This window comes from Capra hircus, chromosome 23 (assembly GCF_001704415.2).
Source record: "Capra hircus breed San Clemente chromosome 23, ASM170441v1, whole genome shotgun sequence".
Taxonomy (NCBI): Eukaryota; Metazoa; Chordata; class Mammalia; order Artiodactyla; family Bovidae; genus Capra; species Capra hircus.
Genome location: NC_030830.1, coordinates 17,280,645 through 17,293,785, shown reverse-complemented (window position 1 = coordinate 17,293,785; position 13,141 = coordinate 17,280,645). Strand labels below are relative to the sequence as shown.

The window sequence follows — 13,141 nt, the reverse complement described above, 5'->3', positions numbered from 1 at the left end:
CTGGCAGGGATGCCTTTAACATTGATGAGCAAATGTTATTCCATATTTATTTGTTTTCCTGAAATTTCAAAATGTTTGATATTTATGTGACTTTCTCCTAGGAATGAGAAAAGGAAATGGAAGTGGCGCTTTAGTGTTTTGTAGGAAGGGAAAATGGAAGCAAGATGAAAAAGACATATGGATTGGGTTACAGAAGCAAACTAGTTAATACTTCTAAGAAGGGAATATGCTGAGGATCTGTTTGTTGAACCAGTATTATTAAAATTTACAGGGTGCCCCTGGCCTAGGTTCTTCTTTCCACATATTGGAAATAAAAAGAAGATACTGCTTGACTTTTGGAGCTCATAATCTAGAATGCTCACAGTCTTAGAATGAATTCAAGTTTCACTGAGACTATTCGGGGAGAGAGTTCTTTAGGTTCTAGCAAATGAAGCATACACATAAAGACCTCCTTGCACATGGGGAGAAAGAATGATTTTATTACTCAGTACAAGTACTCTATAAATCCTAGTATAGACTTTTTTGATAAAAGCTAGATTGCAGAACATGTCTGAGGACAGAGGCTTATGCAGGGTCCTTAGTCTTCCATCCTGGATTTCTGCTAGAGGACTCGCACGTCCCAGTGTGTCTGTGGAGATATTACTGGTCTTGTGGAGGAGATTCTGAGTCCAGCCAGTAGGCTAGAAAAGGACCCCAGGCCTCCCCTCGTCACTGGCCCATTCCTTGGTGGTCTTGCCCACTCATGAACTTGATCTTGCAAATGCCAGTGTCTGGTTGTTCAGATTTTTCCCTTCTCTTGTGTGCCATGGAAACACAAGAAGTGGGACGTGTGTTTTCCCCTATCCTGAAATGAGAAGAAGGGTTCTCTGAGATTTGCTGGATCCTCGCAGCAAATCCCCCTTTCTACTTGAGGTTTTGCTGTCTGAAAATAAATGAGTGAGACACAGTTTCTGTAATGAGGTCAGTAAGGTAAGGGAGCCTGGAAAACAGGGGCGTTTAAGGTCAAGTAGAAAAGAAGGAGAAAAACAAACCAAACCAAAGAGAGCTAGAACAAAACAAAAGCAGAGCGTAATGGAGACCCAGGAGAGAGTGTATTTCATTCTCAGATTTCTAGAGAATAGTAACATTTCAAGAAGGAGGTAGGCAGCAGTACTGGGTCTAATAATGAGGTCAAGGTAATAATGAAATAAGGACTGACAGCTGCTCCTTACCCTTCACAGTGCGGAAGCTACTGATGGCCTTTGTCCTAGTGGATTGGTGGGAAAAGCCAGATGCTGTGGGGGAAGAATAAAGTTAGAGAACTGAGAGGAGAAAGAAGGGTAGCAAGAAACTTGGCAGATGGGGAAAAAGAGAGAGAGGATAGTTGGTGAAAGATGTTATCATCTCAGGGAGGTTTTGTTTGTTTGTTTGTTTTTTGAACATTCATTTATTTATTTGGCTGCACTGGGTCTTATTTGTGGCACTCGGGGTCTGTAGTTGCAGCATGCAAACTCTTTGTTTTGGTGTGTGTGATCTCGTTCCTGGGCCAGGGATAGAACCTGGGCTTCCTGTACTGGGAGCACGGAGTCTTAGCTACTGAACCACCAGGGACATCCCAGGGAGGTTTTTATTAGGACAGTGACTAGTGGCCTAGAGACAAAGGGTGTTGTGTGGGTGAGCTCAGGGAGATAACGAATCTTCCACTAGAGAAGGCTGGAGGTCTTCTTTAGGGAATGGAGTGTTCTGTTAAAGGAGATTTTCACCAAAGAGTTTGAGGCTGTGAGAACTAGGGTACTGTGGAACTGATTTTCTGAAGGCATAGTTGAAAAGTGAATATTCTAAGTCCTTGTAAGTCTGAAAAATCTCTATTTTATCACCTTGCTTGGATTACAGATAGGCTGTAGAATTCTCCCTCAAAATTGTGTAAATATGTATGCTTCCAGGTGGTTCCCTGGCATTCAGTTTACAAATGAGAGGACGGATGTCAGCAGGTTTCTTTTCCCTGTCTGGTTCTCAATTTGGGGGTGACTTTTGGTGGAGGGAGTAGGGTAGGGTAGGGTAGGGGCATGGTGTGGAAGCTTGTGGGATTTAAGGGTTTTTTTTTAGCATTTCTAAATTTCATCAGATTATCTATAGGATGCCTTTTTTAAGTATTCCTGAAATCATTAGATTCTTTAAATATGAAATCAACTTTTTCTTCAGTTCAGAGAAGTTCTATTCTTTCCTTGATTATTTCTTCTTCGTTTATTGTCTTTTCTCCTTCTGGACATCCTGTTATACAGAAATTAGTTATCATTGGTTTTTCTTCCTGATATTTTTTCATGTTTTTTCTCTCTCACTTTCTCCTTCTCTTTCAGTCTTTTCTGTTGTTATTTTAGATTCCTTAAATTGATTTCCTCTGTCACAGATTTTAGATTTGGTTTTTGACATATTATGCTGCTAGTTAAGGCCACTACTTATTTTGTTTTGTTTGAACACTCATGGTTTTATTTATTTTTGAACTTTTTGTTCTCTTATTGCCCCCCTTTTTCATACCTCCTGTTTCATTTACTCATCTTCCTGAATGTCACCCTGTCCTTGGAGATTAAATAAAATGTCTAATTCCCAATTCCGTACCTGATGAGTAGGTCTCCAAACCTGCCCACCAGAAATTTAAAGTATGTATAGAGACAAAGGGTATTGTGTGAGTGAGTGCCGGGAGATTACGAATCTTCCACTACAGAACGCTGGAGGGCTTCTTTAATAAAGTGTTCGGTTACAGGGGGTTTTCATCGAACCAATATGACTGGGTTCAGTCATGTATTCAGTCCAGATGGTCTCAACACCCTACTCTCTTGAGGCTACAGACTTGAAACAGCTCCCACTTCGGGAACAGTGGGCAAACATGTATTTAAGGTGGGGAAGGGGTGATGAACTTCCCGTTGCCCATCCAGCTTGAGGATCAATGGGTGGTCATGTCCTCCTGAATGACCCCCACCATCCTGTCTCTCTTATTACCACCCACTTTCACCTATTTGTGCTAGTCTAAGAACTTCTTCCATTTTTCAATTGGGGAAAATCGTTTAATGATATAGCACAATGTTCAGGATATAGTGTTAGGAGAAAAATCAGGTTACAAATAGTGTAAGTGATATGATCTTTCTTATTGTATGTAGAAATACACATACATTCATATACTTATATACATACATAGATATATCTCAACACATAGAAAGAGAAAAGAATATGTATCAGAACGTTAATGTTATTTAACTCTGGGTGGTGAAATTATCAGTGGCTTTAATTTTCTTTTTGTTTATCTGTAATTTCTGAATTTTCCCCAATAAGTGTATTATTTTTTCATTGAGAAAAAAAATAGAATTTCTTTTCTGTAAAGGAATCTGAGCATTCTCCAAAATAACACAGCCGAAGAATTTCCTTCTTTTGTATCCTGGTTTCCTTTGTTTCTTTGTCAATACACAAGTGAAAAGGGTGTTTCCAAACCCGTTACAACCTGGGCCAAACCTAAGTCAAACCTCTTATGATTAGACAGTGGAGGTGATGAATAGATTCAAGGGATTAGATCTGGTACACAGAGTGCCTGAAAAACTATGGACAAACGTTTGTAATATTATACAGGAGGCAGTGACCAAAACCATCCCAAAGGAAAAGAAATGCAAGAAGGCAAGGTGGTTGTCTGAGGAGGCTTTACAAATAGCTGAGGAAAGAAGAGAAGTGAAAAGCAACAAAGAAAGGGAAAGACTATATCCAACTGAATGCAGAGTTCCAGAGAATAGCAAGGAGAGGTGAGAAATCCTTCATAAGTGAACAGTGCAAAGAAATAGCGGAAAACAATAGAATGGGAAAGACTAGAGATCTCTTCAAGAAAACTGGAGATATCATGGGAACATTTCTTGCAGGGATAGGCACGATAAAGGACAGAAACAGTAAGGACTTTAACAGAACCAGAAGAGATTAAGAAGAGGTGCCAAGAATATACCAAAGAACTATACAAAAAAGGTCTCAATGACCTGGATAACCAAGATGATGTGGTCACTTATCTAGAACCAGACATCTTGGAGTGTGAAGTCAAGTGGGCCTTAGGAAGCATTATAGCATTACTACCAACAAACCTAGTGGAGGTGATGGAATTCCAGTTGAGGTATTTAAAATCCTAAAAGATGATCCTGTTAAAATGTTGCACTCACTATGTCAGCAAATTTGGAAAACCCAGCAATGGCCACAGGACTGGAAAAGATCAGTTTTCATTTCAATCCCAAAGAAAGGCAATGCCAAAGAATGTTCAAGCTACCATACAACTGTGCTCATTTCACATGCTACCAAGGTAATGCTCAAAAATCCTTCAAGCTAGGCTTCCACAGCATGTGAACTGAGAACTTCCAAATAAACAAGCTGGATTTAGAAAAGGCAGAGGAGCCAAAGATCAAACTTCCAACATTTGTTGGATTGTAGAAAGAGCAAGGGAGTTCCCAAAAAACCTCTACTTCTGCTTCATTGGCAATGTCAAAGCCTTTGACTCTGTGGATCACAACAAACTGGAAAATTCTTAAAAAGATGGGAGTACAAGACCACCTTACCTGTCTCTTGAGAAACCTGTATGTGGGTCAAGAAGCAACAGTTAGAACAGGATACAGAACAGCTGATTGGCTCAAAGTTGGGAAAGAAATATGAGAAAGCTATATATTATGACTCTGATTATTTAACTTCTATGCAGAGTATATCATGTGAAATGCAGTACTGGATGAATCACAAGCTGGGATCCAAATTGCCAGGAGAACTATCACATCAGATATGCAGATTGATGCTTTTGAACTGTGGTGTTGGAGAAGACTCTTGAGAGTCCCTTGGACTGCAAGGAGATCCAACCAGTCTGTCCTAAAGGGAATCAGTCCTGAATATTCATTGGGAGGACTGATGCTGAAGCTGAAGCTGAAGCTCCAATACTTTGGCCACCTGATGCAAAGAACTGACTCATTGGAAGAGACCCTAATGCTGGGAAAGATTGAAGGCGGGAGGAGAAGGAGATGACAGAGAATGAGATGGTTGGATGGCATCACCGACTCAATGGACATGAGTTTGGGTAAACTCCAGGAGTTGGTGATGGACACCGAGGCCTGGTGTGCTGCAGTCCATGGGGTCACAAAGAGTTGCACACGACTGAGCAACTGACAACAGAGGATGAGATGGCTGGATGGCATCACCGACTCGATTGACGTGAGTTTGAGTGAACTCCGGGAGATGGTGATGGACAGGGAGGCCTGGCGTGCTGTGATTCATGGGGTCACAGAGGAGATGGTGATGAACAGGGAGGCCTGGCGTGCTGCGATTCATGGGGTCGCAAAGAGTCAGACACAACTGAGCAACTGAACTGAACTCAACTGAACTGAATGGCAGAAAGGGAAGAGGAACTAAAGAGCCTCTTAATGAGGGTGAAAGAGGAGAGTGAAAAAGCTGGCTTAAAACTCAGTATTAAGAAACTAAGATCATGGCATCCAGTCCCATCACCTCATGGCAAATAGATGGGGGGAAAGTGGAAGCAGAGACAGACTTTATTTTCTTAGGCTCCAAAATCACTGTGGATGGTGACTGCAGCTGTGAAATTCAAAGACGCTTGCTCCTTGGAAGGAAAGCTATGACAAACCTAGACAGCGTATTTAAAAACAGAGACACCACTTTACTGACAAAGGTCCATATAGTCAAAGCTATGGTTTTTCCAGTAGTGGTGTATGGATGTGAAAGTTGGACCAAAATGAAGGCTGAGCACTAAAAAAGTGATGCCTTTGAATTCTGGTGTTGGAGAAGACTCTTGAGACTTCCTTGGACTACAAGGAGCTCAAACCAGTCAATCCTAAAGGGAATCAACCCTGAATATTCACTGGAAGGTCCGATGCTGAAACTGAAGCTCCAATACTTTGGTCACCTGATGGAAAGAGCTGGCTCACTGGAAAAGACCTTGATGCTGGCAAAGATTGAAGGCAAAAGGAGAAGGTGGTGACAGAGGATGTGATGGTTAGATAGCATAACTGACTCAATGGATAGGAATTTAAGCAAACTCCAGGAGATAGTGGAGGACAGAGGAGCCTGTTGTGCTGCAGTCCATGGGGTTGAAGAGAGTCAGATATGACTTATTGACTGAATTTTTGTTGTTGTTCAGTCGTTGAACATTCAGTCATGACTTAGTGACTGAATAATACAATACAATACAACAAATCTGTTCTCTCCTTAAGAATATTCAGTGGATTGAATTCAGGTTCCTGATGATGTATGCAACATAGGATGTTACCGTCATTAGCCATAGTAGCCACCACTGATGGTGAGCTGGTGAGCCCTGTGGAAACTCAGGAAGGAAAGAATATCTGCCATTTAGCAGCCATCAGACTGCAACCACACTCTACAGTGAGCCCTGAGGAAACTCAGGATATGGAAACACAGGATACTGGCTCAGATGGGTGAGGTACATATCAGAGGAATGACTTCAGTAAGCCCAGACTCTTGTACCTTCCCATACATAGAAAAGTGCTAAATTCCTCAACTTGAGATATTTGGTTTTCCTTTAATTAACAATATCTTTCGATGTTCAGACTACCACACCTTTGTTGCAAAGCTTCTGTATAATCTGATTCCCCCATCACTTCCTCAGAGCAGTTCTCTTAGGGTTTACTTGAGATGCTGCCTCCTGGGCTTGAAATCCTAAATATTCTCACTGAAGAAAGTCTAACTCTCAACGTTGAGGCTGTGAATATTTTTTAAGTTGACACTGCTATGAAACTGACAATTTTGTGCCTCAACATACTAATGAAAAGGGTGTAAGTCCTTGTTTCTTTTACAAAATCCATCTTGGGGAGAGATGTCTTGGCTCTAATTGCTCGATTTGTTGTTTTTTTCCTGATAGCTGACTTTCCCCCGCCATTCTTGATTTCTCTTATTTCTGAGCCGGAGTCTGACTTCCTCTTGGCCGTTGGTGCGGTTTCCCTCAGCAACTGCATGTCCTGCTTCAGTTTCTTCTGGTGGTTTCCCGCTTCCTTTCCGTAAGTGAGGCTTATATAGAATTTATTAAGCATGTAATAAATATACAACCATACAATCTCCAGCAATAACACATGAACCCTAGAGGGTGCTGTTATAACAAAAACTAGCTATTGCTCTTCTCTCAGATATCTGAATCACTAGTGGCCAGGAGTACATAACAGACTCATTACCATCTGTCCTCTTTTGTTTACCTGATGCATCTATTCCTTATATTATACCTCTGGTGCCAGCTGACTTGAGTTGTCCATATGGTTATCTTAGGGCTTATAAACCGATCACAAGGGTTCATACTTGCTTAGTGTGCAACCAGCATGTCCGATTGTCTAATCACACACTAAAAAACAGTGCAAAAATGTCTGATGCAAAAAGTTGTGATAGTGCAACAGGGATTCTTTTGCATTTGCTACTAGGAGTGTAAATTGCTACAGCTTCATTGGGAAATTTTGGTTGATAGTGTCTACCAAAATTTAATGTATATGTACCATTTGATCCAGAAATGCCACTCCAGAGATGAGTGCTTATGTACACCAAAGGTATGCACAAGAATGTTTATAACATATTTACCCAAATAGCCAAGACAAGAAGCAATCCAAGTATCTAACAATAGTAGGATAAAGAAAATGTAGTGTATTTATACAATGAAATACTATACAGCAAGGAAAAGAAACGCTCCACTGCTGTGTATAACAATATGGATAAAACTTATAGTCATAATGGTGGGAGAAAAGGTCAGATATATGACTATTGATTCCATTTGTATAAAAGGTAATAGTAGGCACGACTAACCTATGGTGATAGAGGTTAGAAGAGTGGTTACTGTTCGAATGGGTATTGACTGGAGTACTAGAGTACTAGAATTGAGTAGAGTTTGCTGGAGTACTAGAAATGTTCTATACCTTGATGTGGATGTTGTTACATGGGTATATACCTATGTACATTCAAGATTAGTGCATCTTACTATAAGTTATATCTCAGTTCAAAAAGTAATGTCTTCTAGAATAAGAGAAGAAAGATTTTGAGAGACCTTCTTGATTTGGGAAAGAAAATACTACTTTCAGGATGAGGTGTTAACTAAAAGAATTGCCTTATATAGAAGCCCTTTCTTCCTTTGTCCTATTAAGAGACATTTCTCCAACTGGAAGAGATGTGGTTAAAACTAGCCTCTTGCTAGTTTACAGGGAATTTGCTATTAAGTTTGCTTATACATTATTGTAAGCACAGCTTTGAATACAAGTCCTAAGTCACATTCTCCATGCTCCATTGGCTTACAGTCTAATAGACAAGACCAACACAAAGGAAATATTTAGAGAACTTGTATTACTTTTTTCAAAAGTTCAAATTGTGAGGTACAGAATTCCTTAGGAATTCAGAAGAAAATATAAATCTATGAGAAGTGGAGTAGGTGATTTTTGTGAAGGAGAAGGACATGATCTGAGTTTTTAAAACAAGATGAGAAGCATTGACAAAGGAATGGATAAAGAAGAGGTATATATGGAGTGGGATAGGCTACCTACTCCAGTATTCCTGGGCTTCCCTAGTGGCTCAACTGGTAAAGAATCTGCCTGCAATGCGGGAGACCTGGGTTCGATCCCTGGGTTGGGAAGATCTCCTGGAGAAGGGAAAGGCTACCTACTCCAGTATTTTGTCCTAGAGAATTCCATGTACTGTATAGTCCATGGAGTCAGGCACGACTGAGCCACTTTCACTTTTCACTTTCATACACATATATATATACACACACAATGGAATATTAGTCATTAAGAAGGATTAAATAATGCCATTTGCAGCAACATGTGGGCTTCCTAGATGGCCCTAGTGATAAAGAACCCTCTGCCAAAGGAGGAGACATAAGAAATGCGGGTTTGACCTCTGGGTTGGGAAGTTCCCCTGGAGGAGAGCATGGCAACCCATTCCAGTATTCTTGCCTGGAGAATCCCATGGACAGAGAAGCCTGGGGTGCAGTCCATAGGGTCACAAAGAGTCAGACAGGACTGAAGCGACTTAGCATGCATGCCTGCAGTGAACCTACAGATTGTCATGCTGAGTGAAGTAAGTCAGAAAGAGGAGAAATATTGTATGACATTCCTTACATGCAGAACTTAAAAAGAAATGATACAAATGAACTTATTTACAAAACAGACTCAAAGACTTTGAGAATGAATTAATGGCTACCGGGCAATGAGGGAGGGCAGGGAAGAATGGGATGAAGAGATAGGGAGTTGGGATTGACATGTATACTCTGCTATGTTTAAAACGGATAACCACCAGGGTCCTACTATATAGTACAGGGAACTCTGCTCAATGTTATGTGGCAGCCCAGATGGGAGAGAAGATGGAGGAGAGTGAATACATGCATATGTATGGCTGAGTCACTTTGCTGTCCACCTGAAATTATCACAACATTCATAATCTGCTATACTACAATATAAAATTAAAACTTTTAAACAACAACAAAACAACAAAAAACTTGATGGGCAGACAAAACGTCAGGGTGTCCTTCACTTTTTTGTACTTGTTTAAAGAACCACTCACTCACTCAAAGAACCACAAAAAGCCTGTTTACTAGAGATGGAATAATGATCAGCCAAAGGACAGGATATTTGTCAAATAAAGGGCACTGAACCAAGAAGAGAACCACAAATTTCTCAGGAGATCCAGGATAGGACCCCAAATTGACACTGGTTGTGGCTCTAAGGGAAGGGCTGTTATATTAAGTGGCTTCAGTTATGTCTGATGTTGTTACCCTATGGGCTATAGCTTGCCAGGCTTCTCTGTCCATGAGATTCTCCAAACAAGAATACTGGAGTGGGTTGCCATGCCCTTCTCTAGGGGATCTTCCTGACCCAGGAATCAAACCCACATCTCTATGTCTCCCGCATTGGCAGGTGGGCTCTTTACCACTAGCGCCCCCTGGGAAGCCCTCTGAAACCACAAAAAGAGAAAATGAAAATCACTCAGTAGGTTCCAGCTCTGAGACCTCATGGACTGTAGCCTGCCAGGCTCCTCTGTCCAGGGAATTCTCCAGGCAAGAATACTGGAGTGGGTAGCCATTCGCTTCTCCAGGGGATCTTCCCAACCAGGGATCAAACCCAGATCCCTCGCATTTCAGGTGGATTCTTTGTTGTCTGAGCCACCAGGGAAGCCCCTGAAACCACAGGGTTATCTACAAAAGCAGGTTCCTGCTCACGACACTCTTGGTTGCTTGGAGAAGGGAAGACATCATTATACATCATTGTAAGCACTCTATACAGAGGAGTATAGGGACTTCACTCTACACTCCATACCCTCTGCACTCTATACCAACCTTCTGCTGTTTACATCCTAATGGGAAATATTCTATACAGAACCTTTCCATTTCTAATGAAGCAGTTATTCTTATTGCATTAAAAATACATGTGGGGACTTCCCTGGTGGTCCATTGGCTACAACTCCACACTCCCAATGCAGGGGGCCCAGGTTCAATCCCTGGTCAGGAAACTAGATCCCACATGTTGCAACTAAGAATTCACATGCCACAAGTGAAGATCCTGTATGTCATAAGTGAAGATCCTGTATGCCGCAAGGAGGGCTTGGTCCAGCCAAATAAATATTAAAACAAAAGAAAACTTTGTGCATATGAGATGGGCTGATGCACTTGCAAAAGGGTTAAGGAAGTTTGGGTAGGGATATTAATTCTTCTTCAGTGCATTTCCTTTCTTCACCCCACTGACAGGTCTATAAAGCATACCTGCCCATCCCCACCCTCTACTTGACACGCCCTCACATTTCACATCCTGGTGTTGGCAAGGAATGAGGAGTTTATGGAAACTAAGCTCTATGGGTGGGACCAAAAGAGTAACAGAGATAATGGCAGATATATTAACATGACAGTTGAATTTCACATCTGCTCAGTGCTCATACTTCCAGAAGTCTGACTGGCCAGCTGTGCTCTCATAATTGCTTTTGAAAAGGTTTTCTGGCTCTGAAGAAATCAAATCAAGTCTGTTCCTAAGCAAATTATTTCCAAACTGCAGCTACTGTAGAAATTCTAAACATCATTCAAAAGAAGATTTCAATCTCACTGTTTCTTCTTTCTCTAAGGAGCTGTTTGGCCCCATTCTACCTGGACTGGAACAAAGGTACAATTTAAAATTGTTTTCCTACTGAATTTAGGATTGATAATTTTGATAGTTTGTCTTTGTCTGATGAAAAGGTACAAGAACTGAGAGCTCGTGGTTGGGGGTGAGGGTGGGGTAAAGTTCATGATGTTAAGACCATTTCTGTGGATATAGTATGCACCATCCCAGGAACATCTAATTCACAGAATGCCCAGTTATTTAGGTATCGAGCTTGCCTTGCCCACACCCTGCTTGCCCTGGATGGTTATCTGCCAGGGCGCCCTCTCTCCAAGCCCTGTCCACTTCACCCAACCCCATCTCTGGTGACATCTTTTCTGTAGATTGCCCTTATTTTTCCCTCTGGCTGCCAGTTGATCTTGTCTTTGGAATTTTCCTTCCGCTAGTATCTTACCTAGCTATCTTACCTACAGCTTTGCCGGTCCTCAGAAAGCTTTAGCACTGAAAGAAATACTAAGGATTCAGAGGTGAAAGAGTATGGAGGACTCAAGATTTGGAGTTGTAGGGTGCTCTGGACTAAAATGTACCCTGATATCATGGCTCAAAAGGACACTCTGTTTCATAGCTCCTAAGAATAAAATGCTGAATATTCAGGGTATAGACAAGATTTCGTGAGCTGGAGTAGAACTTAATTGCCTTTTACAACTTGATTCTGTATGGAAATATCAACTGTAATCCACATAAACTTTATTGCCACCTAGTCATAATGGGCGCACTGTCTGTAGGACAGTTAATTTTTAGAATGCCAATGTTATATTTGGGTACATGCTAGTTCCTAAGAAAATATGAACCCATTCTAAAGATATTCTAAGCATAATGGTATGTGTAAGTTCCAGGTTATTAAAAAAATAAGGTTTTCTAGGAATCACTCTGAGCCAGTAATTGGGATATTAATTTATTATTTTGACAAATAATATTCATTGGAATCCTCATGTGTGGTAGACTCTAGGGGTGCAAGGCAATCTCACACAGGCTGGGTTCCTTCCTTCCTGTGACTGTCACCTAATTTGGGGGCATACAGATATTAGTTAATCTCATAATTAAACATGAAATTATAAGTTTGATAAGTCACATGAAAGAAAGATACATAATGCTGTGTGTATAACAGTAGGATTTGACCTTCCTTGGGGGAGGCTTCCCAGTGGAGATGATGACTGAACTGCAATCAAAAGAATAAGGAGAGTTAAATCCATGAAGAAGGCCTCAGGAAGTATAGTCTAGGTATCGGCCAGTACTTTGAGGAAATGATATTAGAAGAAAAAACATAATTCAAACGGAGCTGGAGGAAGTGATTGGGGTCCCTGTGCATCACCTCTGAGGAAATTTTAGGAAATTTTATTCTTTCTCCTAGGAGCAATGGGAGGATATGATGCATTTTCAAGAGGTGGGAGAAGGATTCGCAGGATGAGGCTCTTTTGAAATCTTCATTTTAAATATGTCATTCTGACCATAGCGGAAAGAACAGAGAGTGAAATGTAGGGTGACCCTTTAAGGGGCCCTGACGGTAGTCCAGAGGGAGACGGTGGTAGCTGGATCAGGGTTAGAACGGGATGGTTGTGAGATAGCCTTAAAGGGTAAAAGTGAGAGACTTGAATTGAATATGGGGTAGTGAGAGAAAGGGTGGCGTCAAAGGTAATGGGGGTGTCGTGGTGGACCTTTGAAGGTTTGGGGATAGATGAGATGTGTTGAATTGGATTTTGGACACACTCCGTTTCAGGTGTCTTTAGGACATCCTAATGAATATGTGTAAAATGCAGTTAATTCTACAGATACAGCTTCCTGGATCAGGTCTGCTCATGTGAGAGTCATTATGTTCTGGAGTCATGGGTGGATGATCCCTTAGGGGGATGTTAAATGAGGAAGGTGCAGAACTGAGCCTTGGATTTCACTGGTAGTCCAGTGGTTAAAGTCCAGTGGTTTGACTCCTGATCCAGGAAGATTCCACATGCCTTGGAGCAACTAAGCCTGAGTGCCACCACTATTGAAGCCCATGAGCCTAGAGCTCGTGCTCTGCAAAA

At 41.3% G+C, this 13,141-nt stretch overlaps 1 protein-coding gene across 1 annotated transcript in view; it reads left to right on the top strand.

Annotated features, from left to right (window-relative positions):
* The window catches only part of LOC102189920 (cytidine monophosphate-N-acetylneuraminic acid hydroxylase), an 82,647-nt gene that overhangs the window by 14,195 nt on the left and 55,311 nt on the right, over positions 1-13,141 (top strand). The window contains 1 exon segment of the mRNA XM_018038506.1: positions 11,089-11,126. The gene's annotated coding sequence lies outside the window, so the exon portion shown is untranslated.